The sequence below is a fragment of the Protopterus annectens genome, chromosome 1.part1 (assembly GCF_019279795.1).
Source record: "Protopterus annectens isolate FY-2018-M chromosome 1.part1, PAN1.0, whole genome shotgun sequence".
Taxonomy (NCBI): domain Eukaryota; kingdom Metazoa; phylum Chordata; order Ceratodontiformes; family Protopteridae; genus Protopterus; species Protopterus annectens.
In genome coordinates this window covers 161,767,211-161,794,174 of record NC_056726.1, presented here as the reverse complement: position 1 = coordinate 161,794,174, position 26,964 = coordinate 161,767,211, and positions in this window count along the sequence as shown.

Here is a 26,964-nt window from a genome sequence, read left to right as displayed (position 1 = left end):
GACATAAATTATGCCATTGGACCTGTTGGGGAAGGTCCCAGATGTACTGTCTAAATTTCCCATAGTAGTACAAATACCATCTCAGGTCTCTCCCCGAAATGAGGCTATTAGCCTAGTGATACTAACATAGTCAACAAAGGATGAATCAGGCTGATTTATGGGATAACTCAATAACCCACAAAAAAGAGAAGATAAGCTTCAATCTCTGAAAACAAACACTTTGCAGGAGCTGTTTTCTCAAAGAGCAGAGGTCTGTGCATTTTTTTAATTTCTCCAAGTCTTTTGAGTTTCTAATACCATGATGGGAATGGACCCCATTCCTATGTCAAAATACGATCAAGGTTCATGAAATTAGTATTGTTTCAATCTTTGATGCCAGCCAAAAGTACTCTTTGCAGTACTCGCAATGTGCCCAGTAATGACTCCTTCTGCAATTCATATGGGGTTACATGTATTAGTAACATATCTAAATATGATTGTAGATTCTTTTTTATAAGACTCATTGCTCCTACTACTGTTGGAACTGTCTGGGTATCTTTCTTCCACATTGCTTTCATTTCTGCCTGCAGATCCTGATATAATATGACTCTGTGTCTCTCTGTACAGAGGACACTGTAGTCACTGGGTGTGGCAATTTCAATGATCAATGCCACTTTTGTCTTCTTTTCATGGATCACTATATCTGGTTTTCTAGCATCTATCTTTTGAACAGTTGGTAAACTTCATCATTTTCTATGATGCATTGTGGCTCATAGTTACATTGTTTTTTCAGCCACGTCAATCTCATAATGTTTGCACAATCCCCAGTGCAACAGTCTCACCAAATTATTATGCCTTTCAGTATACAGTCCTTCTGACATTACTATGTCACAACCAGCAACGAGGTGTGCGACTGTTTCCTGTTTGGTTTTACAAAACCTACATTTGTCTGTTTCTCCCACATGTTCAATGGACTTTGGTAACCAATGTGTACGCAGCCCACTATCTTGGGCTGCCAATATTAACCTTTCATCTCTTGGTTTGAATTTGCCTCTTCTTAACCATTCCTGCATCTGTTCCTGATTAACATGGGGTTCTTCCAGACATTTTCTATACTTGCAACTATATTTATGCATTTTCCACATTTCTTGCCTTCTCATCTGGTCCTTCACCTTATATTTTTTCTTTTGTTTTTTGGCACATTCAGTTGCTGCCTGATTTTTATCTACTTCTGGTTTGATTTCCAATCCTGCTTGATGCCAGTTTGCTTCTGATAGATTAGATAGTTTCTGTTGTATTCCTGGAAAGATGAACATGAAGAAAAGTCCCTGACATAATACAAAAGTAGAGAATTACATAAATGGAAATGTGAATATATCATTCACTTAATGGAGTTTATAATAATGTTAATATAACTACTGGCTTTTTATACTCCTGGCATAAATTCTTTTATCTGCTCCAGACCATTAATTATTTTTCAAACACCAAATCTGGATGTGTGTGTGTGTGTGTGTGTGTGTGTGTGTGTGTGTGTGTGTGTGTGTGTGTGTGTGTGTGTGTGTGTGTGTGTGTGTGTGTGTGTGTGTGTGTGTGTGTGTGTGTGTGTGTGTGTGTGTGTGTGTGTGTGTGTGTGTGGTGTGCACATGCTAGAATAAGTCAGAGACAGTGGAAGTAAACAAGTAAGGGAAATGCAGTTGTTATGACAATGAAATGGAGCCGAGGGAAAAAAGGGATATTATATTTGCTTAATGCAATCGACCGAAATATGTAGACTGAGTGTACAGAAATCCAGCAGACAAAGGTAGCCCATAGTTTCTTTCTCCAGCATCTAGATAAAGTTTCATTATAGATTAATAGGAGAAATTAGAGTAGTTACATAGTGACAGTAACTAGAAATGACTAATGGTTTGTACAGATCTGAGGGGATATCCTGATGTTGTGTGGGATAAGCATACTACAATGTTTCACAAAGACCCATTTAGCCATTCACTTATTGTACTGAAAAACAATTAAGTGATTGTATGTCATAGGTTCATTGGACCATAGGAACAACAAAACTTCTCGAAGTGATTATAGATGATAACTTTAAATTTGACCTGTGTGTTCAAAATAACATAAAAAAGACTCACCAAAAAATTAGGAATGCTTTACAGGTAAACTGTTGGATTTTTTTGAGAAGGTCATCAAAGCAATGGATGAAGGCAAAATGGTACACGATGTATACCTTGATCTGGCCAAAGCTTTCCACACAGTTCCCTCACTCAGGCATAGTAGAAAAGCTAAATAAACAATGAATAGATCCCTATATCACCCACTGGATTGCCAGCTGGCTCACAGTTAAGATGCAGATAGCCAAAATAGGGAAAGTTGCCTCCACAAAGAGACTAGTCACCAGTGAAGTCCCCCAGGGTTCTGTGCTGGGACTTCTCCTATTTGGCATCTGTTTTTATGAAGTAAAAGCTAATACAAAAGGGTCCTGGATGACTAAGTTTGCAAAGGACAGAAAACTGGGAGCAGTCATTTAATCCCTAAATGTCTTAGCCATCCTGAAGGAATGTATGTCTCAAATAAAAAACTGGTGCTGAAATCATGAACTGAAACTGATTGTCAAAAATTTCATTATTGTTTCCTTTGGGAAGTCATCTACCCCTGGGAACTTCCGCACTGACAGTAAACCCATAAGAGATGACCCATTTTTTCAGAATTTGGGAAGTTATGTGGAGAGTGACATGAGTTTTGACCAATGTGGGTCTGTTGTTGTAAGAAAGTCCTTCTATATTGCACAGCTTATAAACAAAGGGATTGTGTCTAGATCTAGGGATGTCATTGTCCCCCCTTTACTCAGCCCTCATTAAGCCAGTCATTGAATATAATGCTACATTTGACATGTATCTGTCCAGACACATGTAACAGCTGGAATGGCCACAATGTTACCTTACTAAAAGGATATAAGGCCTAAATAACATGTCCTACATGGACAGATTCAAAGCCCTGTTACTATGCTCTGTATCCTACTGACTGCTAAGAGGTGACCTGTGTCTGACAAACAAGGCATCTTCCAACCCATTACTGATGGATTTGCTGCATATTAGCAAGTCAAGTGGTGTTGGAAATACTTAGTCTAGGGATCAAAACCTCTTTTGCAACATCAACAGAATGGTTTGGAAGGACAATGATATCTTGCAGAGGATACTGCTGCTGTGGAACAGACTCCCCATCCACATAAAACAAAGTTTATCCTGTCCATTTTCATGCACAATTTAGATCTATAGATGGGAAACAGAAAATTTACCCCAGGACTGCACCCTGTAGTACAAATGGACAGAGGCACCTCCTAAATGCTTTAACCCATCCATGGGTCCCCCTCAAACTATACATGGTATTAGCCTAGTTATTCTCATTATGGGTAATATATAATTATTGAATGTGAGATGGGTAAGGACAATCTGTAATGAAATGGGACAGGTTATTTCAAGCACAAAAAGGGATTTTAGTTAGGCTTAAAATGGCCTACAAGGGCAGTTAGCCTGGCACTTTCCTATGAACCTATAAAAACTTCCTAAGCAACACCACTAAAACCACTCGTGCCACTACCCACCCTCTCTTATCTCTCTTATATGGTGCACACATCCTAACCAACCTTCAGGCTACAGTTAAAAATAAGCTGGAGACATGCTATAATAAGGCTGCAAAATTTGCCATCAACAAGCAATAACGCAGCTGCACTGTATTACCCTTAAGAATTTGAATTACTTAAAACTGCCTCACTGCTTAGATTGCATACAGCTTATCTCCACACACAGCATTATTCACAAAGCCAATGACTACCCTGCTTTTACTCCTGTTCTGCATTCCTATCACCAGACTGCTTTCATCTAATGAAGGACATCTTCTCGGCATATATACACACCTCAAATCCTCTGGCCAAAATCAGTATTCATACTCTGCTGCAAAAAAATGGAATTCTCTCTCTCTGCGAATAAGATCTACCTCTAACTTCTCCAGCTTCAAATAACTACTAAACGACTACCTAAATAAAAATTGGTTCTGCTCTTGCAATATCATAGGCAGAACTAGTCCTTCCCTCTTTACACTGCCAACATACTTTGATTATGTTCAGAGAAAAGGAATTAGAAAAATCTTTTTCTTAGACAAAGATCAAATTTATTTTGTGCCTGGGCTATATTATCTAGTCATCTCTGTTCCAAAGAGTGCACTCAAAGCATGTTTAATGCCATCTGTATGAACTACAGTTTATAAATACTTTATCTGCTGACAATGTTTTTTCCAACTTTTTATAGCTGTTCAAATATTTGCACGATGTATGTATAAGTTTACAATATGAGCTGAAGCTGAAGTTTTACTTAGCTAATATGTTAATTCTACTCTATTGTGCTTTGTAATAACTTTATTTAACTGTAGCAATATTATGTCAATGTGGAGCTTTTCTCCCTAGCTAACCACAGAAAAAGGGATATTATCTCAGTCAGACCTTCCCAGTAAAAATGTTAAATAAACAAGGCAATTAAGTCTAAAGACCAAGTAACCCTTGTTAAATATCACCCTCAAGATAAATCCTTAACTTTCAAGAGGGCAAAATCGGATGAACTTGCGGGTACTCATCCAGTAATCAAGGTTAGCCCTAAAGGAGGCGTGTGTGTGTGTGTGTGTGTGTGTGTGTGTGTGTGTGTGTGTGTGTGTGTGTGTGTGTGTGTGTGTGTGTGTGTGTGTGTGTGTGTGTATGCGTGTGTGTGTGTATGCGTGTGTGCGTGTGTGTGTGTACAGCAGTGTCAGTGGTTCAACAAGCAGTTTGTAGGTTCTATTCCCATAGCAGATGATTGGATTCATTTTTGAAATGCTGACACTGCAGTACAACATTAGGAGATGCTGTACCCCTTTGTTTTCCATGCTTTGGATGAAATGTTAAACTGGGGTCCCATTTGCTTGAGTTGGTTGTAGTTCAATTGATTGTGAAAGATCCAATGGCACCCATCAAAAAAGTGTTTTTTATTTATTTTATAAATACATATATACATTACATATTATTTGCATATTTAAATATTAAACATAATTTACAAATGTTTACATATCTCCATATATTTTCTACATTTTAAATATTCCCTCCAACTCTTTTACCCATTATCAAAACCATATATTTTCCAATATCTTTGCCAAGTTCCATTTCCCATTATATTTGATTTCATTAAATCTCTCATTCCATATTGTCCATGCCACATAAAAAATAATTCTGTCCATCTTCTTTACTTTTTCTTGTCTTGTGCACCATAATAACCATATTATGTCATGTCCATATTTCACTGTTCATATTTTAAATACTTTTTAACCATTTCAAGTTTACATATTTCTATCCATAAATTCTTAATTCTATCACATTTCAAAAAAACATGTTCAGCAGTTCCTAATTCTCCACAATCTTGTTTTCTCTTGTACTGCATATTAGCTTTCATGGGCAGTTTACATATGGATAATCTCTACAAAAAGTCATTGCATTCCTTTATTTTTTTTTTAATTTTTGGATCTTCTTAGTATAGCTTTTTTCTTATTTATTTCAAGATCTTTCCATGGGTCAACAAATTAACAACTTTTCATTGTATTAATATACAGTTCCTTTCTGTTCCTTTCTGCAACATTCTTTCTTATTTTCTATAATAAAATTTTATTCTGATGTTCTTTTATTTCATCATCATTGCTATATCTAGTTCTCTTTTTCATAGGTTCATAGGTTGGTACTAGGCTATCAGCCCTAGGGCCTATACAAACCTATAACAATTCCCTGGCTATTTCTTCCCACAGTATTTACTTCCCTGGACCCCTATCTAGCAGGGCGACTGACATGATCCCCGGGGTGAAGTTCATATCTCCCTTATAATCATCAAGGTTCCTTTTGAAGAGGGCCAAAGAGGCACTCTGCTTGACATGTATGGGCAGTCCCTCCAGCATGTTTTGTTCATTGTGATGGCAAGGTTTGGATCCCTGGAGCATGTGTCTCTGAGGGATTGTAATTTCTTTAAGTGTAGCAGGTCCAACACCTCTGGGTTTGACATGGCCTTGTATATTAAGCAGCGATCACCTCTGGGTAGATGATATACAACAGAGTATAGGTGGAGTTTTTTTTAGACTGTCAGCATAGGACATCTGCTTTAGGCCTGTGATTCTTTTAGTAAGGTATTTCTGCAGCCTTTACAGTTGTTGGAGATTTCTTGAGAGGTACATACCAAACGGGGTGTTGTATTCTATAATGGGTCTAATGAGGGATGAGTACAGTGGGACAATGACCTCCTTTTATCTGGATGAAAAGCCCTTAGTGATGAGGTGTGCCACATAAAAGGATTTCCTGACTGTTGTGGTGATATGGTTATCGAAGGTGAGACCACTGTCCATCTGTGTCCCTAAGTCTCTTATCACACTTTTGATGTTTAGTGTACTGCCACCTATGTGGTAATTCATGGGTACATGCTTTTTTCCAAATGGGATAACTATACATTTCTTGGAATTGAGCTTGAGCCCATGGCTCTGGCACCAAGCATCTGTTTCTGTAAGGATGTAAGGCCATTTTGTAGAATATCCACATAATTTGAGGATTCAATAATGGCTCCTAGTTTGCAGTCATCTGCAAACATTGTTAGCCAGAGTCCCTTAGCGTTGGCCTGTACTTCAGAGAAGTAGATGCCAAACAACAGCAGTCCCAGGACTGAACCCTGAGGTACTTCACTTGTCACCTGTCTGGAGCTTTTTTACTTCCATTTCTTCCCATACATTTTTGTATTTATAATACATTATTGTTTCTATCATAATCTTTTCTTCTTTCATAATAATTTTTAGTAGTTTGTATAAGCTTAAAGATGTTGCATGCACAATAGGATTAATTAAACCTAGACTTCCTTGGTCTTCTTTCATGTAAAGTGTTCCTCTTTTAACCGGGTTCAACCTTGTACCCCCAAAAAATGAAGATATTAATGTTATTAGCTCTTTTTAATATTTTACAGGTTTGCTATATATATATATATATATATATATATATATATATATATATATATATATATGCTATTTTCTTAACATCATACTCTTAATTAAGTATTCCCAAGATTCACAAACCGAAAATTTCCATACAGGAGCAGTGTAGCTGCTTCTCCACAGAATATGGCCACTGAGCGATCCAGGAATGTGCCGTATTGATGTGCACAAGCGAGCCAACACTGTTCCTGCACAGAATCCTGTGCGGGATGCTAATTACCTCATTTGCTGGTGAAAACCATGCAAATGAGGTAAAATAGCAATCCAGGAAGCAGGTAAGTAGCTGTGCAGGAACAGTGTAAGCTGCAGAAATGTATTTGGCTCCTAGTCGAATACATTTCTGCAAAAATGAAAACGGAGCCAAGACAGCTCCAGTAAAAGCATGTCAAATTGTTTAATTTTTACAAAAATAAAAGTTTATTATTTTACATCTGATCTCGGCTGTTTAAGCATAGGGAAGCACCACGCAAATGGGATTGTGGGGAAAATAAAAAAAATTAATATAAAAAGTCCATTTTAGGGGAAAGCTGCATTTTGCCATTATAGTCAGTGACAATAAAGCAATAGCAGGGAAAGTGGTTGATAAGGGGGAAGGCTCTTGTGTAGTGCAGTAGCTACAGATTAAGGCAGTGGGCTATGTTAATGAGGGGACTTATACTGAATCATAAAATTCTTCTAAGTGTCACACTGCACCTCACAGTGTAGGTGCTGTAACACCATCGTGTAGACAGGAGGAGCAACTAACATGAAAAGGGGGTGTGTCATGCTTGCTGTAAGCACATTGGAGCTCCATTGCCTGGGTTTGTGCTTAGCTATGCACAGCTAAGTGAGGATGTGTGTCTGAGGCTGTATACACTTATTCCATGAACTGAGGAGTGTGTTCACATCCAGGGGAGGGCCATTTCTTGCTGTTTACACTAGCTAAATTGGTCTGAGTGGCATGCCAGGGCTTAAACAGGAAGGATATAGGAAAAGAAGAAAGGAAATAGCAGAACAAGGGAAATGCAGTACAAATCAGCAATATGTGATTCTGCAACTCACAATGGGCCATTGAACGCAGTCAATAATACAGCTGGCAGGTGGCTGCATAGCTGAAAATGGGGAGAGATGTAAAAAAAATTAAAGGGCAACAGCACAATAAAAGAGAAAGGAAATAGAAATCACTAATATGGGACTCTTGCATCTCACAATGGGCCATGCAAAGCACACAATAATACAGCTACCAGGTGGCTGCATACCTGAAAAATGAGAGGAGATGTAAGTAAAAATTAATTAAAAAAAGGGAAACAGCAGAATAAAGGCAATCATGCACAAATTACCACTAATGCCTCTAACACTCACAGTGGCCAAAGCAAAGCCATGAGTAATATAGCTGGCAGTTGGAATGTATCATAGTCAGCCAATCATACAGGCAGCATCTGCAGCACAACAGTATAAACTATGGAAACACCTTACAGTCTGTTTTTTCCCACAGACTCTGCACCACTGATGTATACATGTAGGGGAATTTTAACTGGAAAAATGTTAGGGGCTACCATTGCTTTGATCCATCATTATGTGCTAGAGGCTGACAGCAGAGAGGAAGATAATGCTGACAACCACCACAGACCAAGGAGGAGGAAAAGAGTGTTCAGACCCAGGGTAACCTACCAGGGGCTATATGATATGGAGATAGCAGAGTGCTACAGGGTGGACAGAGACATACTTCAGCAAATCACTGAGCTGTGCCAGCCTCAACTCAGACCCAGAACCAACAGAGGGGAACCCGGCCCAGTGGAAACCAAGGTATGGGTAGCCTTAAGAATTCTAGCTACAGGTACTTTCCAAAGACCTATTGGGGACATGATGGAAGTCTAACAGGCATCTGCATTCAGGGTACTCCACCAGTTCTTGGATGCCATGCTACCACATGCCGGTGAGCACATTTACTTCCCCAACACTCGTGAGGAGAGGACCAGCAATATGCGTCTCTTCCACCTTGTAGCAGAATACCTAGAGTTACTGGGTACCATAGACTGCACACACATCCACATCAAAGCACCACCTGGTGAACAGGGTAGGGTCTACATAAACCACAAGGGCTTCCCCTCCGTCAACTGCCAGGTCATGTACAATGTCCAGGCCATTATCATGAATGTGTTTGCTGACAGCCCTGGAAGCTATCACAACTCCCACTTCTGGCATTCATCACAGCTGTACCAGAAATTTGCCAGTGGGGGCATCCTGTATGGCCATCTGGTGGGGGTTGCTGGCATTGCAATGGATCTGTGGATGATGACACCCATCAGAAATGCACACACATCCACATAAGAACACCATAATGAGGCACATGCACAAACCAGAATCATTATAGAGTGTGTGGAGCCTTGCATTACTCTCCAGCCACATGTGCACACATGTTCATAGTATGTGCCATGCTACACAATATGATCCTGTGGAAACAGCTGCAGCAGGAACAGCATGGGGAAGGGCCACATAGCCCACCACCATTGCCAAGTTCCCCACAGGCACAGAGGGACTCACAGAAGGAAGCCCCCGAGCCTGCTTTCATAGGTAGATGGGGGCATGCCCAGTATGCACACACCTTGGCAAAGAGGCAATGCATAGCAGACACACTGACACTGTAGGGACCCCAGGGACTGTCACCACTCTCTGGCTTGCACACACAGTAAAATGGATGACACACACATCACATTACCTGTAACTTACCATGTATAGGCACTGTACTATGTGCATCCAACATAGGTGGCCCTAAACACCATCCTCACAACTGCCGCAAGCACAAGGTAAGTCAGTCTTCTTAACAATAAATTAATGGAATAGTATGTTCTGATAGCATATCTATGGTAATGCTGCATGCATACAAGGGAATGGCATGGACTACTGGCATAGCAGCACACAACTGACAGCTATGTGGGACACCAGGAAATGTCTGGCCATAAATGGCCTCCACACACTATGCAGTAGTAACCAAGGTGGTGAATCCCACTGCAGTATAGGTTTGGGGACAACTAACTGGGGGTCATAGGTTACAGCAATGGATGTCAGGCTGGGGGTCCCATAACCACCCCTCACACCCACACAGCAAGTCAGCTGTAGAAAACCACAGAGAAATATTTGGTAAAAGCACACAAATGGTGGCAATGTTAAATTAACCTCCTACAGACTCACACAGTGATAACACAGCAGGACCCACAGTTGCAGTAAGGCTATGAAGGGTAAGATGTCCGAAACTCAAATGTATGCCAGTACAGTCTGACGTGGGTTCTTTACAGATGTGCCTCCAGTCCCCAAGACAGGGCATAATAGTATGGTAAACAGAACCAAAATGTAAAGCAAATACCAGCACAGTCTGTGCAAATGTGTGCAGCTAACAGATGTGCCCCCCATATTCCCACACAAATACAGTAACATATATATTTGCATGGAAATAGCAGCATTGCACACATTGGCAGGGCTGTACCAATACACATGAAAACATGTTATCTGTCCACAATATGCAGGGGTCAATGAGCTATGTGTATGTGTGGTTAATACTGTCTGGATCTGGCAAGCACGTTCTCCTGGCAGTTGTCTTGTACTGCCCTAGATACAGTGCTGCATTTGACAAGGCCATGTGCAGATAACTGGAGTGCCAGCTGTTATGCATGTCAGTGACACCCACTGCTCTGTCACTGACATACCTGGAATTCACAGTGCTATGTGGAATATACTATTCATATTAGATAGATCTCGAAGGATGTGTAGCAGAGGTGCCAAGGCTTTTGTGAATATAAGTGCTTTACTGTTGCCACTGCTCATTCTCAATAATCCTTTTTGTTATGTTTGCTTTTACAAATAATGGGCATGCCTCAAAGATGAATGCACTCTGTACCCACACTCATAACTCCCAGCATCTGACAGCAAGATGTCTGGACAAGGGCAGAAATAAAAGTGGAACAAAGGCACAATGATAGGCATGTGTTGTAAATATCGCCCTTACATACTGAGAAAGTTGGTAGAGTGAGGGGTTTGCAGTAACAGGAATGGTCTGAAGGTTATGTATTCTGAAACAGTAATGTCTGTATTATTTTTTAACATCACACTTCAATTATATGTAACTAACTTGCCATAAAAACACAAGTTTACATAGAAATGATGAAACTTTTAGGCAAACACCTGGACATACTGCCAAAAAATGTACAGGTCAGAGGTATGCAAACACAAGGATATGACATGTCAGGGTAGAAAGATACCACACAAGCAGGAGATCCCCAGCCACTATATCACCAGTTTGCTGGACTGTTTACGCAGCTGTGTGTCATTACTACCACTGGCTGTAGCCACACCTTACAAATGGCCTTGTTGGGCAAAAATTTACATATTTGCCCTCATAATATTGGTCTATGCATCATACAACTAGTATTCCTCTAGTAAAGCACTGTAATGATCTGAGGATATCTGGCACTGGGTAATGACACAATACATTGCAGTTTCAGACTACAGATATGTCAGAAAATGTATGCTAAACAAAGCAAGTACCCTGAGGAAAGTCCTGTGTACTCCTGAGAGGTATGGCTGTAGCACACAAATCCCTGGACTGGAGTACACCTATCTCTGGAATGGAGTCCCACCCTAACTATAGAAGGTCACACTGGGCATGCTCCTACACATCACAGGACATGTTGGAACCCACATCGGAATATATGACTGTATTGTGTATATATGTCCATGCATACAGACAGCTATGCACACCTCAACTGCCCCCACACACACACACACACACACACACACACACACACACACATCAGACAGGATCACCCTCAGCTAGCTGTACGTGGCCCATATGTGATATAACTACATATGTTGCGTGAGATGCACACACATATATATGGGCAACTGATAACATATGTCAAGCATACGCACACACATAGATGTGGGGACCTGAGAGACAGACAGTGATACAGTAAGAGACACAGGGGGACACAGAGTGAGTCACACACATGGATACCCTGAATGGCATACAGTGATGTCCTGCTGTGGACAGTGGCATACCAGTTGTAAACAGTTGCACATGCCAGCATAAAAGGTGCAGGTGTAACCTGGGTGGCAGTAATCCTGGGTGCCTGGCATTCTTCTGGCATTCTGATTGTTCCCCTCAGGGGGAGAGGGGTAAACCTGTCACTGAATGTGTTGGCAAGAATGTTGGCAATATCTGTTGGCTCAGTATAGGAGGTGGAAAAATGAGCAATGAACTAATAAACCACAAAAAAACAGATCCAATGACCACCCAACAGTCCAACGGTCCAACAGTAGAAAGTAGATTTATTAGTGTCCTTTAAGTGCGATCCATAACGTACACTTTTCGTCGGAGCACAAACTCCAACTTCTTCAGAAAATTTTAAAACCAAGAATTCAGTTAACACAGTCCTAAATAAGCTTTCAGCTTAATTAACATCAATTAAATTCGTGAAGTGTTCACAATTAGTTTAGTTTAAATAACGCAATTAAAAATAACGCATTCACTATCGTAAAATGTATGCACATAAGTACATAAGTACATAAGTAAGGCAGCATAAGGAAATCTAAAATAATGCATGTTTCAAAGTTATGGTACAATGAAAATGTCACTCAAAAATACAATTTATAAGTATAAAAATATATGTATATATATAAATCACGAAGCAATGTTAATGCCCTATATATAAATTATAACAAATGCAAGTTAAAAAAGTAATGGAATGCATTGTAAATTTCAGTATATTAACTTCAGCATGAATTTAGATAAAATGATAGTGGGGGTAGTGTTGTTATTACTACTTTAGCAATCTTCAGAATATGTACATTATTTAAAAACATAAAAAACATGTAAACAAGTATCGCTAAAAATAGTGGTAATCATTTCATATCAAACTTCTCGAATGGTGTGCTTAAAGTGTCCACAAACCAATGTAATTCCACCAATTCTACACTATCACTAAAACAAAGGAAAAACAAAACTAAAACAAACTTCATGGCACCCATGCAGACGGGGTCTGAAAGTTCAACTGCTGAATCCTACAGTAAGGCACTGTACGAGCACATCCACTCGTGCATGAACCGCGCCATCCAAACAGAACCAAGATGCTCTCCTCCAAAAAAAGGAAGTCAATCTGGTGGTCCCCTACCATAAACAAACTATACCAGTGAAGCAGTACCTTGAAAATCAGAGAAACCTCTCCAACCCAGTAGTTCCTTAACGCAGTTTTTATTGAAAAGCACTAGCAGCGTTTTCGCTACTCTAAAAAGGTAGCTTCTTCAGAGGAAGTTGTTATACAAAACTAGCGCCACACTCTTGTGTGGTTAAATACCAACATTGTGGTTACATCACTTCCTAGAGAAGTTTAAAAAGCCATAAAGGACATTTTGTCAGCTCAAGCACATAACAAGCAGACTGTCACAAAGAAAAATAGTTAACATAGTTTCTATATGCAAACGCTTAACAGCTACTCATAAATTCACTACAAAGGTGAATACCAAATGTTTCAGTTGGAAAAAGATTGTTATAACTCAACATGTCAGATCTATTTCTGTAGGCTAACAAGTGGCAGAAAGAAGCTTTAAAATGCAATATTAAAAAGCATATTTTTAAAATAATTTATACCAACATTTCAAATATTTCAAGTCAAACAGTCATTTAAATTGCTACATACTTTCTATAAATAAAAGTAATGCATGTCAGAGGACTACAAAAAATATGCCTCTCATAACTTCAAAAAATATACACCCCATAATAAACACCTTCAGTGGAATGAAAAAATGTGTATTCGTTTTACCACTTCATGCTCGAATAAGTCAGTAAGAGCATATTATAATAGTATACCAACCTTAAGGTGTTCTTACATGTAAAAAAATAAATTAAAAGAAAAAACATATGAAATATGACTGATATAACCTTAAAAAACTTTAAATTAGTCAATTATCTATGTGGCAATTATCTATGTGGCTTTTTGCACTTGCTGTTCTGCCTTTTATGTCGGTAAAACCGACAAAAGATTTAAGGAACGCATATACCAGCATTGTTATGCCATTAAAAACAGCAAGTGCGAAAATGCTTTAGCCAAACACATAGTGAACTACCCAGGGCACGGTTTTCTCTTTATGGGCATAGACCATATGCCCACTTCTATCAGAGGCGGTCCAACTTCGCTATTATTAGAAAACCGTGAACTATTGTGGCAACTTAAACTGGATGCTTTTAATACACCAGGTCTTAATGAAAGTTACAATATTGCACCTGTTTTAAAATACAAATCTTATTTGAGATAAATTGGTTTTATGTTAACTAATTTAAAGTTTTTTAAGGTTATATCAGTCATATTTCATATGTTTTTTCTTTTAATTTATTTTTTTACATGTAAGAACACCTTACGGTTGGTATACTATTATAATATGCTCTTACTGACTTATTCGAGCATGAAGTGGTAAAACGAATACACTTTTTTTCATTCCACTGAAGGTGTTTATTATGGGGTGTATATTTTTTGAAGTTATGAGAGGCATATTTTTTGTAGTCCTCTGACATGCATTACTTTTATTTATAGAAAGTATGTAGCAATTTAAATGACTGTTTGACTTGAAATATTTGAAATGGTATAAATTATTTTAAAAATATGCTTTTTAATATTGCATTTTAAAGCTTCTTTCTGCCACTTGTTAGCCTACAGAAATAGATCTGACATGTTGAGTTATAACAATCTTTTTCCAACTGAAACATTTGGTATTCACCTTTGTAGTGAATTTATGAGTAGCTGTTAAGCGTTTGCATATAGAAACTATGATAACTATTTTTCTTTGTGACAGTCTGCTTGTTATGTGCTTGAGCTGACAAAATGTCCTTTATGGCTTTTTAAACTTCTCTAGGAAGTGATGTAACCACAATGTTGGTATTTAACCACACAAGAGTGTGGCGCTAGTTTTGTATAACAACTTCCTCTGAAGAAGCTACCTTTTTAGAGTAGCGAAAACGCTGCTAGTGCTTTTCAATAAAAATTGCATTAAGGAACTACTGGGTTGGAGAGGTTTCTCTGATTTTCGAGGTACTGCTTCACTGGTTTGTCTTGTTTTGGGTTTTTATAAACAAACTATACAACAGAAGGAAGAAATTGTTGCAGAAAAGAGGAAAATCTCGGGATGCAAAAAACTCCCTTAGCAGCCTCAGTAAGAAGCTGAGATCCCTCATAAAATCCTCAAAAGCTAGTTACGAAAATAAAATTGCCAAAGATTCCAAAGACAACCACAAGGCAGTCTATAATTATGTCAAGAATCTAAATGGCAATTCTCAAATCTGCTCTGAGCTACAACAGAATGGCATTAAATATACTGATCCCAAGGATATTGCCAATATCCTAGCAGATCAATTTAGTGCCAATTTCATCCTTCTCTCACCCCCTAAATGGCCCATCTCAGTATCAAAAGATTGCCAAATTCCATTAATCATGATCACACAGGTAGAAACCGCACTCTCCATAGCTAAGAATACAGCATCCATGGGACCAGATGGCATCCCGGGCTGTGTACTACATGAATACAAAATGAACTGGCACCTCACCTAAGTGTCATGTTTAATCATAGCCTCACCTCAGGCTTCATGCCCACTGAGTGGCACACAGCTACAGTTGTCCCGCTCAAGGGGAGATCCACCTTGGATCCCGGGAACTACCGTCTCATCAGTCTGATGAGCCTGATCTGCAAGGGCATAGAACACATTATCATGGAACTTATAAACAAAGACATTGGCAACCTTCAAACACTGGACCCCACCCAGTTTGGGTTCGTGAAGGGCCGATCTTATCTCCTGAACCTGATTGGCTTCTTTGAATCAGTCTCCAGAGCTGTGGATGAAGGTAAAGTGGTCCACACTGCCTATCTGGACCTCATCAAGGCCTTCAACACCATCCCCCACTCTGGAATCATAGATAAACTTACTAAGATGGGCATTAATCCCTATGTCACTTGATGGTTTGCCAACTGACAGAACCCAGACTGTAAAAGTAGCCGACTCCAAATCCAGCTCCAGACTAGTGACATGTGGAGTACCTCAGGGTTAAGTCCTGGGACCACTCTTGTTTGGCATCTACTTTTCTGAAGTACAGGCCAACACTAAGGTATTCTGACTAACAAAGTTTGCAGATGACTACAAACTGGGAGCCATAATGAATCCCCAAATGATGTGGATATTCTACAAAAGGGCCTTTCAGACACAGATGCTTGGTGCCAGAGCCATGGGCTCAAGCTTAATGCCAAGAAATGTATAGTTATCCCCTTTGAGAAAAAAACATGCACCCATGAATTACCAAATAGGTGGCAGTACACTAAACACTGAAAGTGTGATGAGAGACTTAGGGACACAGGTGGACAGTGGTCTCACCTTCGAAAATCACATCACCACAACAGTCAGGAAATCCTTCTATGTGGCACACCTCATCACTAAGGGCTTTTCATCCAGAAAAAAGGAGGACATTGTCCCATTGTACTCATCCCTCATTAGATCCATTATAAAGTATAATGCCCCTTTTGGTATGTACCTCACAAGACATCTACAACAGCTGGAGAGGCCGCAGAAATACCTCACTAAAGGAATCACAGGCCTAAAGCAGATGCCATATGCTGACTGTCTAAAAAAACTCCAGCTATACTCTGTGGCATATCGTCTACTCAGAGGTGATCTCTGCTTAATATACAAGGTCATGTCAAACCCTGAGCTGTTGGACATGCTCCACTTAAAGAAATCCCAATCCTCAGAGCCACATGCTTCAGGGATCTAAACCTTGTCATCACAATGAACAAAACATGCTGGAGGGATAGGTTCCTGACCCAGGGACTCCCCATACTCTGGAATAGACTGCCCATACATGTCAAGCAGAGCGCCTCCTTGGCCCTCTTCAAAAGGAACCTTGCTGATTAGATGGGAGATAGGAAATTCACCCTGTGGATCATGTCAGTCACCCTGCTAGACAGGGTCCAGGGAAGTAAATATTGTGGGAAGAAATATCTCGGGAATTGTTATGGCTAGGCTTGTATAGGCCTTAAAGCCAATAGCCTAGTACAAACCTATGAACCCTTTTTTCTTTTCTTTAAAAGAAATAAACATGAGGGTAAGTGGGAGTAAGCACTTTTAAGCAGCAGTAAGCGGGTCTAAGCCTGTTTGTGCAGGGGTAAGCAATGCCTACACAGGTTAAGCAACTTAGAAGCTAACTGAGTATAAGAAACTGTAACCGGAAGTTAGCAGTGCTTACCTTCTCACAAACCTGCGCAAACCTGCTTACAACTACTTTAAATTGCCTTAATCACTCTGTATCCAACAGCCTGTGTTCTGCCTAGCAACAAAATAACCAGCCTCTGCAAGTCTTGAACCCAGGACCCTGCACACCATAGACAAAGTGATTTATCACTAAGCCATGCCAGATACACATAACTCTGCTGTTTTCAGAAACATATCATCCAGCCCAGTCATGCAACAGTACAGAGAATGTATACCAACATCTAGATGTATGCGTGTGTGTAAATATATCAATATATAAATAGATACAACACATCTATACATGTAGATATCTATCTGTCTATATATATACACACACATATATATATATATATATATATATATATATATATATTTAGAAATATATACATATATATAAATATATATGAACATATATACATGCAAATGCCTACATCGTCATATATGTTTACACCTATATGTCTACATATACACAGCAAGTTACATATATCCACACAGATATATATCTATGTAGGTATATACAGACATAGTTATATATATTTAAGAAGATATATATATCTATATAGATCTATATGGCCATACATCTGTAGATAGCAATGGTATATTAACAAAAACAAATATGTCCACATGCACCGTTAATGGGGTTGAGAGGCCCCAAACAATATATAAGCATACCCCCTCCACAGCCAAGCATGTATGCCGTGCAATACACTACCAAGTGTTGCAGATCCCATAACCAGGACCTGACATGACACGGGCACAAGATGTTACCAGTACTACATCCCACCTGTATGATGTCAGGCTGGTATTGGTAACATATCATGCAATGCAGTTTGGCTCCCATAGGAAATGTAAGATGTGGAAGCTATCAACATCCCCATATACACAGACACATATATGCAGATACAGATATACATATATATATATATATATATATATATATATATATATATATATATATATATATATACATGTGACTACAGATACACACGCAAAGATATGTACAGTAAGATACATATGTAGAAGGTGCACACAATATGGAACAGCCACAATGCCTACAGTTCACACCTGAACAACTGGATATTGTATGGGCCACCCATAAAAATGACAATCATTGCCTGCAACATATACCCACAGAGAGGTCATAGAAAAAAAAACACACACAGGTTTGCAGAAATGGAAAACCTTTATTTGTGCACTATTACAGTTCTATATGCCATGTCATATAGCTGTTCAGACACTGACATCCATATAAACGGAGTAATGCAACTATGAAACAGTTATACTGATACAGTATTCTGGAAAGGTCAACAACTGTTGCTGTCCAGGCCAAGACTTTCACATTGTACAATAGTAAAGACAGACTGGGCCACAGGATACCAAAGAATCAACAGTAGGTAATGCAGGTGTATAGTTCAGCAGCCTCTATCTACACTATGTACAAAATCACTAGGTGGTAAAGACTTCAGTTGACCAAATGGGATGTAACTGTTACATAACAAGGCATAACTGACACCATCACAAGCACACTGACAAACAGAACAGTCTGTATGGCAGGAGGCAGTATGCCTGCATTAACCCAATTTATGTGAGTCATGTAAATATAGGTGAAGTATACAGTACTGTACATCCAGATACCTTAAGGCAGCTCACCTCTGCTACCCCCACATTTTGTAACAGCCTAGGTCATTTATGGTACATCCCCCCTAGACTCAATAATACAGGTCCATATACCACTGTTACATACACTGGCCTATGGAGTGCATAAGGGCACACATGTATTGTGTGGGTGAAGCCCACACATATATGGTGCAGCCCCACCATATGTGTGGGGGATACAACAGCAGTGGACTGATGGCAGCAATGGCAGTGTGATATACTCACAGCCCACTACAGAACCCCTGACAGCATGTCATATGTGCAAAACTTGGTATGTAGGTGGAGGACAGAGGCGGGAACACAGGCCCATATGTGGAAAACTGTTGCCATACAGTAAGCAAGTCACTGATGTTACATGATAGTCTGCAACATACCCTTAGTCAGGGAATTGAGGTTAGAAACATAAATGGATTTAGCCATGTACTGATAGCACTCAACACACACACTGTCAGTGAAATATCTGACACAGGACCGGTGGACAGACTAAACATGATTGGCACACCTCTGGCCACCAAGAGGATAGGCCCACAGTTGAGAGCTATGCAGACAGACTGCATTCCAAGGTGAACTAGTATGTACAGACACACCCTGCAACACCAGTACTATACAAAGCATAACACAACTCTACTCACACTCTGTCTGTAGTTCTGGAACCTCCTACAAAAATGTAGCTGGCCTGAATGTGCCAGTTCCCCCTGTAAGAGGTATTGCTACCTGCTGTCTGCAACAGTGATGCCCACATGCCAGAAGGATGTCCATCACACAGGAAAGGTAAAGGGACCACGCCCACATGATGTTGGGATTTATAGTAGGCGGTTGCCATGACAGTGGTAATTGGAAGTACTACACAGCAAGCTATATGCAGTTAGCAAGTGTAGGACACTGATTGGTGCAGAGGCCATCACCAGATCAAGTGCATCACCTACTAAAGCAAGGCTGCAATCTACTCAAAGCATCCATTCACTGGAGAGAGAGGGAGGGATGGAGGGGGAGAGAGAGAGAGAGACAAGAGAGAGAGAGAGAGAGAGAGAGAGAGAGAGAGAGAGAGAAACTACAGCTCAGTAAACTAACAGCTGAAAATGCAGGCATTTAGGTGGCTGCCATTCATAAATACATCATTCCCACAACAGGTACGTGAAGTATATGTACATGTGTTAGAATGTAGTACCTGGTCAATCATATTGGGATAGATGATGTGGAATGAGTTACATGTGCCATCAGGTGTTGTTGTGATGATGTTCAGCTGAACAACTGCTATAGACAACAGTGTCTGTCCCTGTGGGTAGTGGGCCATAGCTGTTAACTGTACAGGTCAGCACTGTCACGCAAGATGTAAGCCATCATAGTGTGTGTTGTGTAATGGGAAGTATGTATATGACTTGGCCAATAGCTGGTGGTGGAAGTAATGCCATTATGATGAACATGTGGGAGCCATGGCCCACCACTGGCAGGATACTCAGGTGAATCTGTAATGTAGCATGCCAGAATGCCATTGGTGTGTAATATGGTTAGCTGCAAACAGGTCCCACATATACCCCACTAATGTCAGGCCGTGCCCATATGTGGCACCTGTCTGTGTTGTAGCAGGGCAGAACAGTGCAGCTGTGCAGGAAGGTGTTGTGAGATTGTGAAGCTGATGTCTGAATGTACCCCACATATAGGTATGCATAAGTGGACATATGTCACATATATAATATATAAGGGTAAATGTATATCAGCATGTATGTCCAGAAATATACATATACCCATGTGTAGACATATATATGTGCACATATATATGACATCACATATATCTTCACATATACAGATATATACCTATAGGCACATGTCTACATATGTACAAACACACACACAAACATATATTATGTAAAGACATGTCCTCTATATCACTACCACTGTGATGTGTGCTATGTTCAAGGCAGCAGCACACCATGGACGGGTATGTCACATGTTAGTCCCTCCTTGGCACCACATTGCCCCCATCTGTGAAGTATGCAATGGAAATATGGGGAAGTATGGCAGGTACACATGTGGAGGTGGTCAGGATTGGTAGATATAGAGGGAAGTCTACAGGGGTGGTATGTGACACATGTGGTGGGTAAATGCCATGGATGGTGTGTGTGGTCTATGATGTGGATGCCCCATGGTCCCCAGTATGGGCACAATGGGAACAAGCCTCCCACCAACTGCCACTCACAACAGCAGTCCACGTCCTGAAGGTGCCTGGTTTGGAGGCTGAGCAGGAGCAGCATGTTGGCTGTGTGAATGTGTACTGGGTGCCTCAGACTGATGTAGCACATTCCTCATGTCTGTGGAGCCCAGTATGGAACAGACCCTAGACCTGAGCTCAGGGGACAAGAACATGTTGGTGTGTGCCCTGAGGAGGGGCAACATCCCCTGGGTGGTTCCACCTCATGGTATTATTGTAACAGTACATGAGAAGGCCCCAGGTTGCCACACACATGTGATGTGGCCAGGTATCATGGTCATATGGGTGTGGAGAGGTGGATCAGCTGGCCAATAGAACATATACATGTTACTGTGTCACTGTTATAGAACATTTGTTGGTAGTAACAGTCTACACAATCGCGGTACATGTCCAACAGCATGCATAGATATCCCTAATAACACAGACTGTCAGATATGCAGTAATCTTAGAGCAGCCATACCACTGGCATATATGTAACCATAGTGGCCCTGACAATGGCATGCAAGTGAATAGTCTGTAACAGGCCAGCAATGATAGTGTCCACACAAGGGACATGGCTACAATCGCATAGCAGAAGGTGTGGTGCAATACAAAATCTGTCCAAACGGTAGTTAAGCTGTAGCCATACCTAATGAGTTGTGTGTACAGTCTGTTGAAGCTGATATGGTGGGGGGGTGACGGAGATGTGTATTACAAACTGTGGTAGCCTTGCTGTATGAGTTGCTTAGGTCTGTTTCCATCTTTATGTCTTTCAGGCAAGATGTCACACAGCAGGTTACCAGTGTATTCAGTGAATCAAAATGAGGTCATCATCAATCACCTGGTACAGCACTACAGGTACCAGCAGGAGCGGACCACCCTGTGAAATGATCTAATCCACAGGGTCAATGATGTCAGCCTGCATAACTGCAGTTATGAGCAGGTCCAGCATCATTGCAGCGACCTGCTTCGCAATGCCCATCAGCGTGCTGCTGCAGTCTGGGGGGATCACCTCACCACAGGGGGGGCCATGCCTTCCATCCCCCCTAACATGTGTTGAGGAGCTCCTGGTCAGCTTTGTGGTACCTGCCCATCCAGAACACCAACAACCACTGGACCCCTTTGTGGATGTGGGTGTCACCCACACACCAGCTGAAGAGCGTTCAGGTAAAGACACAGGGCAAATCAGTAGACCACTGCTGTGTAAATATCCGCAGTGGTTCAAGTAGATCATGCATATAAGACATTTCATAGATATATTGTGTTGCTGCATTGTAGTGATAAACAGATGTCCAGATGTGGTAGTATTGTGGAAATTTACCATTGATGTATGGTAGTACTGCAACCAGCCTGTAGCCATGCCACAGGTGTGGCCACTGATATTGCATCTCTCATCCTCTTATGTAGGTCCCTCCGGGGTAACAACAAGGCAGCAGCCTGTAGCTCATGAGTATGTCTTATGCAGATACATGCCAACACACCGGGCATGTAAAGGTGATGGTATATTCCATGTACACATCTAACACACCTTCCCTGAATGCATGCTGTACATGTGCATGTATTGTTGATGTGAAATGCATGGTTTCACAGGGCCGATCATGATGGGGTATTGAAAGGGTATGTCACACCTGCATGACAACTAACATCCTGTCATTGTGGAATGTGTCCACAGGGAGAACGTACTGTTGGTAGACATGGACTACAGCAATGACATGCTCTGAACAACACCCATATACAGTGCAACACCAGTGTATATACCTGTAGGACAATGCCAACTGCTGCAGAGATACACTATGGCATAATGCATTATAGTAGTTTACATTATCAGCTGGGTCCAGGCTGCAACATGTGGTGTTCAGTGTATGGGACACTGCAAGGTGACACAAATGTGTAGGGCTTACCTGTCATGCATCTGCATAAAAGCTGAGGGGGGGTCTCAGTATGACACACCAGTGCACTACAGCAGGGATCCTAAGGCTGGTAGGAATGACTCTATCTGCATATAGTTAGGTTCAGGACTTGTGGCAGCTGTAACCCTGCCCTCACTGCTATAGTGACTGTATTGTGTGAACACCATGGGATGTGCACATGAGTAGACCTTGCAATCATGCAGAATAGGGGGACATATGTAGGGAAGACTGAACATACACTGGCAATTGCAGAAGGCTAATGCTGGTATACCCCTGCCATGAGCAGTGACTGCTGTAGTACACACAAACAAGAGGTGTGATAAACTGTCATGATAAGGGTGTACACACATATGCCCACATGGTGTGTATGCATTGTGGTTAGCAGCCGCATACCTAACACAATCTGGAGACACTGCATGTGAAAGTACAGGACATATGTTACATACTGGGCCTGTGGATATGTGGTGCTGTGGTCCCATGGCAGATCAAAGATATGTGTGTAAAATCAATAAAGGTGTGTACACCCCCCCATAGCCATGGTATGCTCTGATGGTTGTCAGTGTAAGCATTTCTGCAGTGGTCATACATGGTCTGTTGATGTTGACAGTTGTAAATTAGGCATCAGGCATTCACCAATATCAACAGTCCACATATCATCCCAGGTATGTTTTTCTGAAACACATAGGGGCTGTGAGAAGTAAAGCTGACATAACTGATACAGTACTACACATTCCACAATGGGTTCTACACCTGTAAGTTATGGTGCACAGTGCATGGTAGGGTGCAGAACAGGTGCACAGCAAAACTGTGTACATGGGTGCAGTGGTATCCAGGGTAAGGGGCATCACCTAGTCACAGCACATGCATCACACACATGTATACTGTTGCTAGCATGAATTGACTATAGCTGAACTGCATGCTGTTCTATATCATATGTTCTGCATGTTGGCAGATGAGTAAAAGGAGGACTGTGTGTATGATCATTGTGCAACCTCACCTGTGCGTGTGTGTGTGTGTGTGTGTGTGTGTGTGTGTGTGTGTGTGTGTGTGTGTGTGTGTGTGTGTGTGTGTGTGTGTGTGTGTGTGTGTGCATCCTGGTGGTTAGTTAGTTTGCCTACAGGGTCACTCTGGTGAAGTGGTGGGAGGTAGATGCATGTATGATGCGTGCGTGCATGTGTGTGTTTGTGTGTGTGGCCATGTATGCACATGTGTGATTGTGGGGTGTTCATATGGCTGTAACCCCCTTTGGGACCATGCAGTACATGGATTTAGACTGCCACATTACACACCAGGAATACCTGTCATGTGTGTAATCACAGGATAGCAAATAGTATAATATGGTCTGTAGCATGGAACAGGCATCCAGAGGGAAGGTAGACTCCAGGTACACACTTAATATCACAGTCAGCAGAAAGGTCACCTACAACCCACGTATGCAGATCTACAGATGCATTGGGGAAGTAATAGTCAACACCGGGGAGTGTATCCAAATATTACAGCAGACACATGATAGGCTGATGGAGCAGCATGTCTGGCATGTACTGAGCATTACATACACATGACATACCAGTGGGAGCTATTATGGATACAACATAGTAGCCCACACATATAGGGGGCATGCACATCATTCCGGCCATACAGAGGTTGCATACCAAATGACAGCAGTGAGGCCATGTAAATCCACTGCACACAGGTCAGGCAGGTAAAGTAGCATGGGCATTTAGAGGACTGTGATATTAATGAGTGGTATCAATGTGTGTATGTTAACAAGTGTGATGCAGGATCGGGTAACACATGGACATATACATGGGAATGTCTGTAAAGCCATGGACAGGTAGGTATTACGAAGATGTGTGTGTGTGTGTGTGTGTGTGTGTGTGTGTGTGTGTGTGTGTGTGTGTGTGTGTGTGTGTGTGTGTGTGTGTACTGTTAGGCAATGCTGTACAGGTTTTAAAATGCATCCATTGTTTTCCCCCACAGGTGGTGAGGTGGGTCAGGGTCCCTCCTGCATGAAGTCTGATGTAGGTGTCCATACAGACACCGATGATGATGATAATAATGTTGAGGCACAGGTGGGGTTGTCAGGTTCCGACACTGTGCCAACATTTGACATCCCCCTTTCAGCCACCTCACCCCCACACAGAGTTACAGTGCCTATGCACACCCCATCATCAGTGGCCATAGCAGAGGGACAGCTGGCATTCAGTGGTAGTGCACAGGAAAGTGTGGTAACCATGCCTACTGTGTCCGGTTGCAGCAGGCATAGCTGGATGTCTGGCAGGCTGCCACATAGGCGAATGTCCCAGGGTGCTCATGTTAGGGCTGCTGGACATCATGCCCCTAGCAGGGGTGACATAGCTGCAACCAGCAGAGGCATGTTTCAGGCTGTAATGGCAGTGCAGGCACGTATTGAGCATTATACCAGACAGGGCCTTAGACTGCAGAGGGCTGCTAATGCATCTGTAAGCGACAACCTCCGTGAACTGTCGGGTGCCATCCGTGCTTCTACCGAGCAAGCAGATAGATGGCATGGTGAGATATTGGCCCTCATTGGCTGTGGTGTGTCCATGCTTCAATGTGTGGTGGGAATGCGGTGACACCTGCATGGATGTGGGCCAGCAACACCAACAGCTGGCAGTCAACATGGACATGCTAGGACACCAAGGGGCTCCTGTAGTGGCAGTAGGAGCCCCGACAGTGTGGGGGGTGTGCTGTCCACACCATACCACAGCAGGCCACGTGCATGTGGTCCTCGCCAGTCCCAGGAGGGACCTGGTACCAGCGGACAAATGTCATCAGCAGGTGAGAGTAGCACACCATCGCCTGTACCTGGATATGCCCGCTGAACCCCTGTCAGGCACAGTCCATGTGTCCATGGCCAGAGGCAGTGAACTGCACACCCTGCCAGGTATGGTCTGCAGCTACCCATAAACACCTGTATAGGGCAGCCACATGGCAGAATTGTGTGCATGCATAACCACACACTATGCAAACACACCTAATTCAACCTCATACTTACACACACCACATCACCTCAGCCAGCTCCCCAGAGTACACCCCTCACCCACACACATGGTGTCAAATGTATAGCCCATCCTCGGCCTCTGGCAAACCAACACCACACCCTGTACATATGATGATACCTGTGCCCCATCCCTGTCAATCCATACCATTGATGCAGGGACAGGCTGATATGGTTCTGATGCACATGGTGACTGTACAACAGTGTACCACAGTCCTGCAGTGTAACATGTTGCAGGGAGTAGAGTGTGAGGCGTATTTAGCAGGTAGCATAGCCATCCAGCAATGATGCCTTATAGCTATTAGTAACACTGGCTGGTTGTGGTCTCTAAAATGTTATCCATGTGTGTTGTAAGTGTACATGTGTCAGCACAAGGATGGTCTGCAGTCATATTGCACAATGGGATATGTCACTGTGCTGACACCATGGCAGTGACATATCTGGGGTACAGTTGAACACATTTCACAGGTTACTATACTGGATATTGCCTGTGCCACATGGACAGGTGGCCCGCTGAGGCATGTATACCCTCAACCTGATGTAGACCCATCCACATACACGGACATTGTTACTTGCCAACACTGGGACTAGACCCCTACCTAGCAAAGTTGTGGTGATACTGACATGTGTGACTTACACTGCACACACCGCACAGCGTTTAGGGTGAGGTGTGTCACAGGTTACATGGTACATGCAGAACATCCCCCAGCATGTACATTGTGCTGATGGGGGATGTAATGGGTGTATTTGGATGATACGTAGTGTGGCATGCCATCATATACACATTTACAGATGCATAAATGCCAGACACACATCTGAGATACCAGGGCCTATCGCTGCTAACTACCTTGACCATGTCTCCAATGTGTTACAGGTAGGCTGCACACATCACATGCATAACTGGCTTGGATTG